The sequence below is a fragment of the Ctenocephalides felis genome, unplaced genomic scaffold, assembly GCF_003426905.1.
Source record: "Ctenocephalides felis isolate EL2017-DRISC unplaced genomic scaffold, ASM342690v1 CF-g0.4_SCAFFOLD_01886, whole genome shotgun sequence".
Taxonomy (NCBI): Eukaryota; Metazoa; Arthropoda; class Insecta; order Siphonaptera; family Pulicidae; genus Ctenocephalides; species Ctenocephalides felis.
In genome coordinates this window covers 41,017,086-41,032,600 of record NW_020538040.1, presented here as the reverse complement: position 1 = coordinate 41,032,600, position 15,515 = coordinate 41,017,086, and the positions used below count along the sequence as shown (strand labels likewise).

General features: G+C 29.1%; 1 protein-coding gene and 1 pseudogene across 1 annotated transcript in view; both read right to left on the bottom strand.

Moving 5' to 3' along the window:
- Positions 1-15,515, bottom strand: part of LOC113374961 — a 728,862-nt gene that overhangs the window by 40,346 nt on the left and 673,001 nt on the right. The gene's annotated exons all lie outside the window — the stretch shown is intronic.
- Positions 4,102-5,179, bottom strand: LOC113378190 (annotated as a pseudogene).

Here is a 15,515-nt window from a genome sequence, read left to right as displayed (position 1 = left end):
GCCGATACTTGTTTTTTCTAAAATAATAAATTCTTTTTGATATAAATTAGCCGACATTATAATTATAAATGAATACTTTTGTCACAAAACAATACTTTTTTTTTAATTAATAAGTATTTTTCTTTGTGATATAAATTAGTCGATACTAAATTCATAAATGAATACTTTTGTCACAAAACAATATATTTTTTTAATTAATGAGTATTTTTCTTTGTGATATAAATTAGCCGATACTGAATTCACAAATGAATACTTTTGTCACAAAACAATACTCTTTTTTTAAATAATGAGTATTTTTCTTTGTGATATAAATTAGCCTATACTAAATTCATAAATGAATACTTTTGTCACAAAACAATACTATTTTTTAATTAATGAGTATTTTTCTTTGTGATATAAATTAGCCGGTACTAAATTCATAAATGAATACTTTTGTCACAAAACAATACTTTTTTTTTAATTAATGAGTATTTTTCTTTGTGATATAAATTAGCCGATACTAAATTCATAAATGAATACTTTTGTCACAAAACAATACTATTTTTTAATTAATGAGTATTTTTCTGTGTGATATAAATTAGCCGATACTAAATTCATAAATGAATACTTTCGTCACAAAACGATACTATTTTTTAATTAATGAGCATTTTTCTTTTTAGTATCAAAAAATTATTGTTTTGAACTTCTCAAAATATTGAAAATGATGCTGATTTAACAGCATCAAATACAGGCAATAGAATTTATCATAATATTGTAATTCGATCTGTAGTGAGTTTTAAATCTTTCTGCACTTATGTTTGATTTTGATGAAAAGTACTCGATACTGAGTAGTATCGATACTTTTGCCACGATACTTTTTTGGAATCGATAGTCTGCCTCGATTCTTTTTTCAGTACTCGGTATCGATACTTTGCCTCGATACTTCTAACACTAGTTCTGATTGCTGTTCAAAAATAAAAAATAAGAAAACTTTGTTTTTGAATCTACCTGCTAAAGTTTACTCAATTTTTGAGTTTGACTAATAACATTGTATTGACTAATAAGTTTATTGCCATGCGCAGTTTCATCCAAATCCCAGACTTGAAACTTGAAAATTCTTGTGGCTAGTTTTAAAATATAAGAAAAAAACGGAAACATGTGTAAATATGGATGAAATGACACAATGACCTAATTTAAGAAAAGGCTAGTTTTATTGACATTTTCGCGACGGTATAACATGAAGAAAGCCAAAATCACAATACTGTCAGATGTTGAGCGTCATTGTCACACTCTTGCCGCACTAATCATTTCAAATGTTTTGCACATTCAAAATTTTATTTTGAGGGTGGTTTTCTCATGATCTTATATGAACCTGTTTATTGATATTTCTAATTCTTTCAATTAAAATCAATTAAATTATGCCAGTTTTAATGAGTTCGATCAATTTTATTGCAATAATCAGGTGTTTGATATATTTTTTAACAATAACTCATTTGTTTTCAATTTCAGACAAAATGACATACTTATTCAATAAACGAAATAGCCAAGAATAAAAACTTAAAACTTGTGAAAGGTGTTTGAATTTTCACTTGTACGCCATATATGCAAGAAATAATTGTTAAAAACAGGACAAAAGGTCCTCTGGTAAAAAGTAAAAGTAAAAATAAGAAGATTGGTTACGATGTATGAGTTGAACCCTCTGGGTTCATACTTGTTGCGCTAAAGAGCACCAAACAATTTATTATAAACAGTTTTCTAAAATATTAACAAATCAGGTTGCACTTACTATACATATATGTCATTTTGTCCGTACTATAATGGTTTTTGTAATAGGTTGAATTTTTCCTCAATAAATATGTTATAATAGTTCATACTTAATTAGAATATTATTTTACTGGTAGTCATTAAACCAAAGATGAGTAAAAACGATTGAAACTGGTTATGATAATATCATTTAAATAAATATCCTTAAAAATCAAAACACCATGTTATTTTATTCGTACTTCCCTTACACTTAGAGAATTTAATTTAAGTTTATATAAGAGTTAACACCTACAATTCATTTTGGCTATTAGGCTGAATTTATAACTATTCTACTACTAGATGATAATTGGAAATTTTAAAGATTTTTTCAAAATTTTGAAAGAAGTTTTTATTTTTCACAAATAGATTAAAAATGTCAGAAAGACATTTTAGTTCAATTTTTATATGCATAATGTTTCAATGAAATGATTATGAAATTTTTCAGTGATTTTGAAACTGTTAAACTGGTCATTATTCAAAAAACTTTTGTTCAAAAAATTCAATATTGAATTCTTCCTACAATAATATTTCTTTTTATTATATTAATAAATAAATGCTTTATATTTGATTAATAAATAGAATTAGTACTCAAATAATAAAAAATATTATATAATTAAAGACCAAAGCTTATATTATTATTTATTTTTTACAATCGTTAACTAATGCAGCTAAAATTTTAAAATTCCATCCTGTGTTTATATTAATACTTCTTCACAAACAACATTTCAATCAGTAGCACTAGTAAAAGGTTTCACTTTAGTGATCATCAATTCAGCTCAGGAAGTTCCTTGCCATGATCTTGCAGGAAGATATTAAAACGAAATCTATTTGAGCGCTTGTATTCCTTTAACGCGAAATGCCCAGTCGATGGCTCTACTAAAATATATAGTTTAAAGTTATGTTGCCAGTAAGCACTTTTGTAGTTCTTTAGACCAGTATAATCTAATAAAAGTTTTCCTTTATGCTCGAGTCTCGGTTTTGTTCACTAGTTCTAAACAAACTTGGTAATTACCCACAGCTGTAACATTAACGAGCATTTAACAGGACCCAGGTAACAGTTTGCAAAAGTTATGTCATTTTTCACCTATCAAATACATGTTTCTATTAAATACTTGTTGCAGTATTTACACAAGTTTTAAAATAATAGAAATTGCAACCGGTGTGCTGAATATGCAAAAGTTATTCATTACTTTTCCTATTTCTTCAATTTGAACTTTGCTTGTGCAACGCACTTACGCTATGGGGTTTATTATTTTAGTAACAAGTTACACGAAGTGGTAGTTAAAACTAGAGCAGCACCATTTTATACCATTAACTATATAATAAAGTAATATCTTTATATGCGCCCACGTATATATTATATTTTGCTTTTATACTCCGTATTTTACTGAGAAAGTTCAACATTGCGCTAGTATAACCCTCGTAGAACTCTTTTTGAATAGAATTTAATGACACATAGTGCCTCTTATACATACTTCTTATATTGTATTTCAATTTTGTTCTTTATTGATTCACTGATTATATTTCTACGAAATAAAGATGGATAGTTGCTATAACTATTTCTCTACCGAATCAAGTAAAACTAATTTCACAACAGTTGTTCATTATTTAATTTATTTCTTTAATATGTCCTTTAATATCAAATTTATTATTTATCATAAAAGTTTACGTAAAAATAAACACTAGATATGAAAACGCTCTAAGATAAAAATATTTGCGCATCATGGGTTATGTATAGCTTCAAAACATTGTTGGCATTTGATTATGATATTTAGTATTGCTTACAAAGTTATCTAAAAATTAAACATTAGATTACCATATTAAAGAGTTCAAAAAGTATGGAATTCAATAAGTTAATAATAATAAAAAAAAGTTAAATAATAGTAAAACATAGGTAATTTTATTTATTTAATATAGTGGACAGGATACATCGCTTGCATTTCTGACGTAATTTATGACAAAATAACACACACATATATATATATATATATATATATATATATATATATAATAAATTTCACAATCGTAATATAATTAATCAAAATTATCTCATAATATTGATTTTAAAATTGTTAATCGCACTGCCTTTACTCGACGCTGTTGCATAGTACAGTCTATCTGTAGACACTTTACAAATCTAATAATCATCAAACATTATGATGTGCATAAACTATTAAAACCAGTAAAATTCAATTTACTGCAAAAACAAAAGGAAATCAATTCCAATATCATCCTTTATCCTGTGCCGAACAAATAGCTAATCGATGCATCAAATATTGTTAAATTTGCATTTAGGCAGTATAACAATAAATATTGAATCTACAAGAGCAAACACCGATTCTTCTTGTCTTTTTTTACTTGTAATGCGGCTCTTGTGGCGGTCTCAAAAACTTCCCATACTCCTTCTGATTTAGCAGAGCATTCTAAATATGCAAAGGCATTTTATCTTCTCGGCTATGGCACGCCCGTTCTGTGGCTTTACGGGTTCCTGTTTCATCTGACTTAACTTTTTGATTGTGTTTGGGTCATTGCATAAATATTTCTTATTTCCAACAAGAATAATAGGTACAGATGAACAAAGGTGTTTCACCTCATTTTTTCTGGAATATTTTCTAATGAGTCCGGAGAGTCGACAGAAAAACACATCAGAATGACATCAGTATCAGGATAACTGAGAGGTCGCAAGTGATCATACTTGTCCCGCGGTGTTCCAAAGGGTAAGTTCCACATGTTTTCCATCGATTTAGATGTCAGCCACATAATTTTCAAAAACAGTTGGGACATATACTTCTGAAAATTGATCTTTGCTAAATACAATCAGCAAACAAGTTTTACTGCACGCTCCGTCTCCGACAATAACTATTTTTTTTTCGAATTTCAGCAATTGGTTCTGATTATTGGTTATGATTATTCAGCAATTATTCTTTGATAGACCACTATTTCAGAGTATAATGAAACACTTTTTTTTTTTTTTTTTTTTTTTTTTTTTCATTTTTTTCATTTTTTTTAGATTTTTCATTATTTTATATAAAAGTGATCAATTATTTTCATGAAATAAATTTTATGCACAATTAAAATTGCAAAAAAATTAAATTTCGCGATGCAAAAATCACATGCTCACGCCTACAGTTTTTCTGTCAAACTCATCCTGCATGCAGTACACCATTCTTTAATAAATGCATCCATACATCGATTGACTATGAGGACAATACTCCAGGTATTCCTTACTAATTACACATAATCGACCACAACTGCCAGGACCACCTTGATCACGTCGAAACACATCCAAGTTTGAATCAATAAAATGTCCATTACTACGAGAATGCGTGCCAACAAAATTGACATCGCGTATGGATGTGCCAAGTGGTTTCTTGCAAGATACTCGTTTAGTCGACATCGTCTTCTGGTGGTGCTTTCAGGAAAACTCGTTCTTGGCGAAGTCTTCGATGTTTCGCTGCATGTCGGCGCTAAGTTTGAGTACTGTAAAGCATTTGGCGATTGTGTGCTGGTTGTATTGAAGTGTTAAGATGATGTGGATGTCCAGGATGTCCAGGATCGGGTCTAGGTAGAGGGCTGACAGGATTCGCTGAAGAGTGTGTATAAGGGATCACTAATAAATAGAATAATAGTAGTGTAAGTATTGAAGTTATTTAATATTCATTTTATTTTTGATTGTTAAGATTTTATAAGTTGTTTAAAAATAAAATAAACAAAAAACTGTTTAATACAACTTGAAAATAACAATACATCTTACAAAACAACTATAATGTATATTAAAAAAATATTCGGGTATCAAACTAAATGAGAGCCCAAAATCAAAAAAACTACCGACGAATAAAATACTTTTGTTATGAATATTCATATATGTCCAAATATCACCTGATAGCAACGTCGTAAGAATGAAGATGATGGCTGGTTTCACATTTTCTGCCATGCACTTTAAAATAGTATCGGTAGAAAATTTTATACTTTAATTGCTTTAAATTTCAGATATTGGTACAAAGCCTTTTTACCCGTAAACATTTAAGCCCCGCTCTACCCCCTAGCTTGGTATTTTCACCTGTAATCTTCATATATTATTGAAAAAAATATTATATGCAAACATTGTTTGTTGTGTTTTCATCTGAAACTTTTAGGTAGATATTTAAATATGTAGTATGACAAGAATAACTTCAAGAAAGTTCATGACAAGCGCAAAGTACCTATGTCATGTTTTGCGCACACATGTATATTTATTTTTTGTTTAACTGCTAAAGTTAAGTGATAAGTTACACGTGCAATATGCAAAGTTAAAGTTCTTAGCATACACCTCCTGCAAATTAATCTGCAGCGAGTGCGCAAAAAGCGATACTGAACTTTGATATCCCTGTTTATGTAGAACTTCCATGCACACATAGTTGGCGACAAATTTTATTTGCTCAAACAAAGTTGAGATACGCAACGCATTTCATCTGTACACATAAACTAAACGCGATATCACCAACAGATATGGGAAAATAAAGCTCACAGTCATGTTTTATCATCACGACATAGTTGAAATAAATCAAAATCATCTTGCGAATGAGAAAAGTTAAATGGCACATGGCACGTAATTATGTTAAAATTATTTTAATCACTGTTAGTTTCGTAACACAGTCACTTATATTTCGTAGGTAACAAATTTACCAAAACGATTTCTTATATAATCTTGTGCAATTTTACTAGTCCAGGATTCTAAATCTAGCTCCATCACACCTATAAACTAGTTGCTCTAATAGCAAATCTCTAATAAAACTATATTTAATAAAATATTTATTTTTAGTAGGAAAGACTGACTGGTTGTGGTTGTGCCACCTTTTTTTGATCAGCCCGTAATTTTGTTAATTTACCAGTTAGCTGGAAAAAAGTGAATTCAATGGTAATTTGAATATTTGTCTACGTGAAAGTATTAATTTTCCTTAAATACAATGAATTAGCCATAAAATCAAATTATACAAGGACAATTGTCACAAGCGTCCACATCCGTAAGGACAGATGAAAATGTTGAAAAAGACAGGGTACTTTAAACAAAGTCTAGGAATCTCTTCTTTAATGAAAGAGACACCCAGTTCATCATAGAATAACCAGTTGGGTGTATTTTGGTGCGTTGGCAATTTGCCTAAGCATTTTATTTAGGAACCTCTGTAAGATCTCTATATTTGAGTGGCTGGCCGTGCCCCAGAGCTGAATGCCATAGGTCCAAATGGGTTTAAGTATTGATTTGTATATCAAAACTTTGTTTGACATCGACACTTTAGATTTTTGACACATTTTTAACATAGCACAACATAACCATTTAAACAAAGCTTAACAATAAAATATAACAACACATAATTTTTTAAGCAAAGTTAACGAAAATTTTTTGTGAAATCTTTTTTTCCTTATATTAAGATTTTCTTGTCATTTCTCTTTCGTAATTTGTCGTAGTTAAGTTGGATTTTTTAAATGTTTTTTCTTCACCCAAAAAGGACTAGAAATACATGACTCAACCGTACCCAACGCATACTTTTGAAAACAAATCATAACAATAAGCAAAAACTAATTGCTGGTAAATAATTACTAATGTTCAACTTGCAGCAAAAAAAAAACAAATTTATCTGCCTCTCATACAAGAAACATTAATTATCAAAAGAAATCGAACATGAAAACTTATTTTTGACTCGTTTAAAGCAATGCTGTCTACAGATCACGTTAATCTAAGGTACTGACCGAAAGAAATATTGGGAATTTTTTAGAACAATCATAATTCATCTATCTCATTTTAGAGAGATAATTTATCTTAAAATCTATATAGTTTACCATGGTACAACCGTACCCAGTCTCCTCACCACAATTTATTCCGAACCACTTTTAAAAACGTAGTAAATCATTTATACAATATTCATACCATCTGCAAACTAGGGTAGGGAGGGGCTAGTTGAGCAAATTTTTACTTAAACGGATGTAGCTCCTCAATGAAAAGTCTCAATAAATTGCTATACGGCTTAATGGATTTGTTGTTTATCGCATAACAAAAGTGTTAATACTAGTTTTTGGTAATAAGTAATATTTAAAAGCTACAGCTGTTTGAATGCAAAAAGTAAAGTATGCTCAATGTACCCCATAGGTGGGGCAAGTTGAGCACTAAGAAAGTATAATAAAATTATAGGTTCAATGTCGATCAGTAATGAAATAAAATAAGTTTTTAATAACCAGTTCTATATTTATAGTCTTTATTGACAGAGAAAACAAAACTTATAGTAATTTGCTTTGAATATTTAAGGATTAATTAACTTAGGAATTATTTTACCAATATATTCAGTATTTTTGTTTAAAATCATTATTTCTTTATATGATTACTCATAGACTTAGCTTAAATCTCAAAAATAATAATTAATTTCTTGAAGTTAATGGTAATTGTCCTAGTGACAGAACAAGTTTAGCAACTATGCTCAACTAGCCCCAACTCGGAATTTCAAAATAAAAGTGAGTTTATAAAAAAACCGTGAGAATTATACTCAGAATCTCTGTGCATATTAAAAGTACTATAATTATATGGAAGAATAAAATTTACCTGGTTAAAATTAAATAACATTTGACTAAACTAGACGAAAACTCGTGATGAATGACTTTTTTACTTTTTGGTCTCAAAATAAACAAAACGCCCGTGAGCCTCACTCATTTATCCAGCGGCTACTAGCGATCGCGGGATGTTTATTTCTCCCAAACCTCTATCTTTCCGCCATATGATGCCTAAATGGACGGTGAATAGTTTTCGAGATATTTCGATTGCTCAACTTGCCCCTATGCTCAACTAGCCCCGCCCTACCCTACTGCTTTTATTTTCTACAAGATATTATAAAAAATCAAAAATATCTTCTTGGGATTGTGCTAACTTTCTCTAAGAATCTATCCCATTCACGGAGTTCCACACTCAACTATTAAAATTTTTACTTACATATTTAGGATATGATTAAAAGTCATTAACAAAACCTTTTACATCTTCATTTAAAAAATGCCGAAAACATATAACATGTATCATTGCCCGAATATCAGAAAAGTATATACAAAAGTTAAAGAAACAATTATTACTGATCTTTGGCAAGCGTTATTTATCCATAAAGTTTCTGTACTAATAGCAAACTTTACGTTGGGAACAAACGTTTGCGTAATAATTTTTGGTATACCCTTATATATGTAATAGCAGCTTGTGGCATTTAGATAAATTACTAAATTAGGGTTTCAATTACGGCTGAGGCTTAAGGATTTTCTCTGATATAATTTAATCTCACAGGCCTCGCAGAATATAAAGTAAAACGATACGACACTAGCAGAGAAAATGATTCAAAATATTATCTAAGGTTCACATTATTATTCAAAAGCTACACAAACTGTTATTTATATCATTTCAACTGGGAATTATATTTCATATAAAATCGGCAATCGAACTAAATTACAGGATGGACCAAATTAAATGATGTAAATAATTGGTTTTTAAATGTCTAGAGATTACATGATTAATTAAATGCCCCATAAGATGTCTTGGAATTATATTAATAAATAATCGTCATCCGAACTAAATTAACACAAGAATTGCCATGTCAGTCATATGTGTCTGACGACAAGAAGTTCTACATGTCATGTAGAAAAAAGATTTAATATAGGGACATGTTAGTCATACCGAGTATGTTAATCGTTTTTAAAAAAAATAATAATTTTTGGTACGGGAAGTTCCAGCAATTTGTCTTAAGGCACGATGCCATGCGCCCACTAGTTTATTCAGGAATTATGGCAAAACAAAAATGTTTCATTGAAACCATTTTATTGAAACATTTTTAACTAAATTATCTAATAAAGTCACTATGACCCTATGTAAATTTTTAACTTCCCGTAGGGTAAGTTATAGTAATCGCAAAATAATCGAAAATAATTTTTTTATATATATTTATGTTTCAGAGGTTTCTAAATATTTTGACATACCTTAGAAAAAATGGATGTATGTGTGTGCGTGTGTGTATGTGTGTTCGGATACAAATTTTCGTCGACGATTTCGGGAACATTCGATTCGTATTGAGAAAGAGCTGATTAGTTTTTGGCGAAGGCAGCTCTAGCCGTTCCGAAGATATGGGGCAAAAAGTGCCAAAAACCGTAACTCAGATTTTAAGAGAACGGAGCGTCCGATTTGAATAATTCAGAAAATCAAATCAATTTTTCAAATCAAAATGTTCATGAAGGCAGGTCTAGCGGTTTTGGAGATCTAGTAAAAAAAGTAAAAAAAAAATGCCATCTGGCGGTCAAAAATGATCATTTGACATATGCACATCAAATTATCAAATATTTTATTGAGATTTTAACGATAAGTATAATTTTTTTTACATTTCTATGAGTTCCGTACCAATGCTTATCCATTAGACGACGGCGCGGCTCTTACGCGCTTCGATATTTCGTCTCTATGCAGTTAAAGCAGTACGATTGCTTTGAAAAAAAAGTTCAGAATTTCCAAAATATTTCAAAATACACTTTTCTTCAAAAAGTTTTGTTAAACATTTATAGTTTCTCAAAAATCTAATTTTTCAGAGTAATTTTTTTTCAAAAATGTTAATCTTAAAAAAAATTTTTTTTTGATACGGAAGTTTCAGCAATTTGCAAACATTTTTACTCCACATTGTTCCTGGCTAATCTGCAAATATGTTTGCAATTGAATATTTGAAAATATAGCAGCAAATTACGGTTGTATTCTACAAAAAAACTTAATAAAGTGAATACTCAATAGTCTTAGGGCCAGGAAATGACAAAAGTTTTAAGATTTTAAATATCATGCAGAAACACTATAAGATAGGATAGGAGATTTTGTCATTTTTAAATAAAAATTCAATTTTTTTGCCATTTGACCCCAAGATTTGTGTTAAGCGGTAGAAACTATATTGAAAAATAAATGGCGCACACCCAATACACACATTTTTTTGTGGACCTGTGTAATCAGCAGCTACATACATACATGATTTATAATTTACATTTGCTTTCCAATAATTCTATAATTACATTGTATAGAAAAAACTGTACTTACAGAAAATTAAATGATAAAACGCCAATCAGCCGCAACAATTATTTTCCGTTATTATTAAATATTTGAAAACCACACAAAACTTTGACAACATTGTTCATCACGTCCATCAACAACAAAGTTTTCCGAGTATAAATGCCTACCCCATGATATAAATAATTATTTATATATAGAGTTTGATGATTTCAATTTATGCTTAAAAGTAATTCCTAAATTGTGGTCGACGATTCCAATCAATGGATCAATTATTAATAAATTTCCAATATAGTCGTATCGCTTTGGTAAACTCCTGGCCGTGGAATAGTACCGAATGGCGGGGTTTTGTCAATTAAGTCCGTTCGCTATATATACGGGTACTCCGAGCGAAAATTCTATTTCAAGCTGCGTCCAAAACAGCGGCTCATAGATTTTTATGATGTTATCAAGGGCAAGAATACCGTACATGCCCTTAATGCTTTATTCACGTGGTGGATTCAAATTTTACTCTCCACACATTCTCTCAACACATTAACGCGATAATTGTTATTAAATTCCATATTAAATAATGGTTAATTGTTTTAATGATATTGATGCAATTAAGTTTATATATATATATATATATATATATATATATATATATATATATGCCCAAAATATATTTCAAATTGAATGAAAATAGCCATCTCGGGCATTGTGGCGTGAAATGACAACGTGAAAACCTCTCACATTATATTATACTTTCCTGAACCGAGTTATAAATCTACTCACTTCATGTATATGTATATATAAATAAATATATATATATATATATATATATATATATATATATATATATATATATGAGCTGAGTATAGAGCGAGGCCTAAAGTCCGCGGCTAAAAAGGTCCACCATCGTTATCTCAAAAACAAGCAAAGCATAGAACTTTTAAGTTATACTATTCCACGGCCCTATTTGAATCTAAAGGGTAAAATTACCTTAATTCTTACAACTATAACATCAATATTCGAAAAACTATATCAAAAGTATTTTCTTTGGTTGTTAGTTTTTTCGGTTGTGAGCACTGTTGTTTAGTTTACGAGGCCTTAATATATTTGTTTCTGTACACGTTATTTAATTGTTTTATAAGATGTATTGTTAATTTTAAGTTAAATTCAATGTTTCTTTTATATAACCTTTATAAAAGTTTCTACGTAAGTAGGTTAAAAAAACCAACTGAACCTTTACCTTGTCAAATGTGTAAACACCAATAAAAACTAAATGAAATGGTGAAAGATGGTTAAAAAAGAAATTTTACAAGCCAAATAAATAGTTATTTCAACTCTGCTGATAAATTTTTATGATAACATATCAGATCAAGGTTATATACAGAGTTATCTCTGTGAAAAATGTACCCATGAAATTTAGATTTGACACTGGTTGAATAATGTAGCTATTTTTTCGAAAAAATACTTTAAAATTAGAAAAAATTGGACCTGTTTAATCTTTGGCCGTCCCATATTACTCCGCTTATGGAGTGAAGAGGACCAGGTGATAAACTTTTGAAAAACAGCAAAAAAAGCACATTTTTATAATGATGAATTAGTTGGGGGTTTTACTGAACATAGTCAGATAGTTTTTTGTTTGATATGTGTTATTTGCTGTAATGTAATTGGTTTATTTGGATTTTCACAATATAATTGCTCAAAGCCAAATTGGGCCTTCGTGCATTGTCCTACACTATACGAGTATAAACATTTTTTAGAGTTCAATGAAATAAACTACGTGTAAGAGGTATTTTGTTCTAAAACAAATTTCGAACATTTAAAAATATTCAAAAAATTATTTTATGAAATTTTTATTTATTATTAACAAAATATTTATAGGCGATATTTACGAAAGAACGGCTTAACCCACTTTTACCAATTAATTAATATGATTGTAACTGATTATCTTGTCTACGCCCAGATATCATTTTTTAAAAGCCGAAATAATTTCGTAAGACACGATAAATGCGGACACTTACGTTGAATTTTCAAATACTTGTAAAAAACAAATTTTAGAGAGCTATTTTCATGCTATTACAAAATATTGTATAAACAGGATAAACCTCTATAACATGCAATAACAATTATCTCTATTTTCAGTTCATTTGTCCACCCAATATTATATTTCCAGCGCAATAAATTCATGGCTGTTACGATATTTGTAATATTACTGATATAAATTATTTCAATGTCCAAGCGCTAATTGAAAATTCCACTACACAATTAATTAATAGCTATAAATTACAAAGCGCACTGTAACTTCTGCAGTTTTGAACTTATTTTGAACGATGAGCATTGTTAAGAATTAATTAAATTAAATACTTGTTTGTTGTATTAAGTGCACGATATATAAAGTGTATTGTGCATTTAATACAGCACTATATTGAAATAAAAATATACCTATACAAGCAAGGAATAAATTATTTCAAGATTTTGATGATATTAATAAATGGTTGAAATCAAGCGATAATAATTTTATTTAATTTGTAAAAATTTAGTCACCAAACAACCATGAATACTACTTGGAAAGTTCCTTCGCCAATATCTCAAAAACATAAAAAGTTAAGACTTTTTAACAACAATATTTGAAAGTAGAGGAAAAAAGATAGTAGAGGAAAAGCCTCTTACGACTTCGCTACCAAAAGATAAGCGGCAAATCCAAAACATAAGTATTTTCATTCGTTGTTAGTTTTTTGGTTGTGAGCACTGTTGTTTAGTTTACGAGACCTTATATAATTTTTAACTAATGTTATTTCATTGTTTAATACGATATATTGCTAATCTTGAGTTTGAAAACACTTTTTTATATAACCTATTTAAAAGCTTTCATGTGGGTAGGGTAAAAAGGATCATTGTTTATTTATCATGGCAAAGGCATGAACAATAAAAAATAGTAAATACAAATGTAAATCAAATTATAAAAAAGCAATTTTACAAGAGATAAATTAAATAAATAGCTATTCCAAACTCTGCTGATAAATATTTATGACCAAATACCAGATCAAGGTTATTTACAATGTTAACTCTATAAAAAAGCATCAATGAATTTTATGTTTTGCGTTGGTTGAATAATGTAGCTATTTTTTCGTAATTCATTTCAAATTAAAAAATAAACTAGCTGTAAGTGGACTTCTGTCTTAAGGTAATTAGGGCATCGTGCCTTAAAGCAAATTGCTGGAACTTCCCGTACCGCAATTCAAAATTCGAGTAATTAAAAATAATCAATAATAATCAATAAAAGTTGATCAATGATTTGAAACTTTTATATCGTATCGGACGTATTAGTGTACAATGTACACTGTACACTGTACATAGTCAGATTTAATATGTACTATTTATGGTAATATAATGGGTTTGTTGTTCACAATATAATTGCCCAAAGTCAAATTGGACCTTTGTGCCCCGCCCTATATTTATAGGCCTAGAAACATTAAGTATATTTTATACCCGATTCCCATGTATTATTTGGTTGTGGCTGTCTCAATTACAGTTTCATTATAGCAAAAAGCAATATTCGTTGATTTTACGAAGCCGTTGCTACGTTTTTACGATCTCACGAATGAACCTACTCAATATAAACCTGTTTGAATGTGGACCCTAATGCATGGCTCAGCATACAAATCTTTTTTTATCTGACACCTATATTCATATTATTCAACAAATATTGGAAAGTTATTTCCACTGAGGTTTCGATGAATGTATGAGTTGAATGCATATATTCAGTTATCGATTGGTAATGTCCTCAACAGCATTTATAATACAGATATGAGATTTTTGAATTTAAACGCGATTTATTGGACGTGTGAGCAAATATGAAATAAAATTATATTATAGGTATTACAAACAATATAAATCTTTTAGACTTATATATTTTAGAATTAAATTTTTTGAGAAAACGTTAAACAAATTTATCATTCATTCTTTTAATACAATTCAATCCGTTAGAAAAAAATTTAGCTGATAATTCTCAAATTATAATAGAACAATCAAATTAGCACAGCATTTTGAATCACAAAAATCCAAAGCTTGTATATTTGTTTTAAGAATAAAGAAAATATTTAACACCCTCTTATAAAATAAAATAAGCATACTTAAGATAAATAAATATGATTTAAATGACAGTAAAAAATAAAGTCAAGTGATTGCATATATTGCCTTAAAATTATTACTAATTTTAAAAATGTATTTCAGGATACTTCAAGTTTTCAATTAACTCTATTTAATATTTTCAGATATCACTAACCGCTAGCCAATGTAAATTTTAGACGCTTCGAATAAATAGATAAAATTTTTGCAAATTAACAAACTTAATCCATGTAAAATATATCATCTTAATTTTTAAAATTTCTCGTATATATACAAATAATTAATTTCCAGCAGTTTAGTAAGTTATAGTAATCTAAAAAAAATCAAAAATAAACATTTTTGCATATCTTAGCAATAAAATTTGCATAAAAATTATTTATGGGTTTGTATGTATGCAGTACATATGTTCGGATACAAATTTTCGTCCACGATTTCAAAAGCACGGGTGAACCGATTTGAATGATTTAATAAGCATGCGTGTTGATTAGTTTTTAACAAAAGCAGGTCCAAAAATTGCAATTGAGTTTATGAGAGAGCGGAGCGTCCGATTTGAACAATTTAGAAAATTTTTCACTTGTATTGA